Raw genomic sequence first — 872 nt, forward strand, 5'->3', positions numbered from 1 at the left:
ATTTCCCCATTTTAGTGTGCCTATGCACTAAAAAAGAATGATGCCATATTATATTGTTGGTGCATTTGTGGGTAAAAATGACAGGCTATACAACCTCTGTGCCCTGGTTTTGACCAAGCAAGACTTTTCTACTAGAATTTCATACTAAGCATAACAACAACAAAAAACAACAACAAAAAACAACAAATACCAACAAAAAAAACAAGCAAAATATAAGCAAAAGAGGGAGGGATGGAGGAGGTTATCTTTACATTTGGAAATAAACACACTATGAGGCATAAATATTAAGGAATTAAACATACAAAGAAAATACAGATATCCCCGTCAAGTCTTCTGAGAGAGTCTTTGGGGGTGGGGGGAGATGAGATTCAAGATACATTTTCATCTCATACTGTGATCTTATTGAGTCTGAGAAATGGTAAGGGAATCTACAGTCTACATTGAAGGTGTGTGTAAGAAAAAGGGCCTCATAGAAATGTATGATCAGGAGTAGTGGTTGCAGCTTCCTGCCGCAGTGAGAGATGTGGGGCTGAGACGGTATCCTTTCACTTTGGGGCTTTGGGAGCAGGGTGGCAGCTTATTGGGGCAGAGGGTTGGTCTCGGTTCCTAATGAGTTAAGAACTGAAAGTAAAGAGGATTAAATAGGGAGAGATAATGGATCAGGATTGAGGGGGTGAGAGGATAGAAGCAGTTCTGAATGGAGGGGAAGAGAGATAATATGTAAGAGAGACTATATACAATATAGTCATGGATTGTTTACAATATAGATTAGGCAAACATAGAGTAGTGCACTGCATACAAATTTACACCCACTTATAGACAGACATTAGAGATCTATTCATAGATTGTAGTTGGAGGTCTGACCCTTATGG

This window comes from Suncus etruscus, chromosome 4 (assembly GCF_024139225.1).
Source record: "Suncus etruscus isolate mSunEtr1 chromosome 4, mSunEtr1.pri.cur, whole genome shotgun sequence".
In the NCBI taxonomy this organism is placed as follows: domain Eukaryota; kingdom Metazoa; phylum Chordata; class Mammalia; order Eulipotyphla; family Soricidae; genus Suncus; species Suncus etruscus.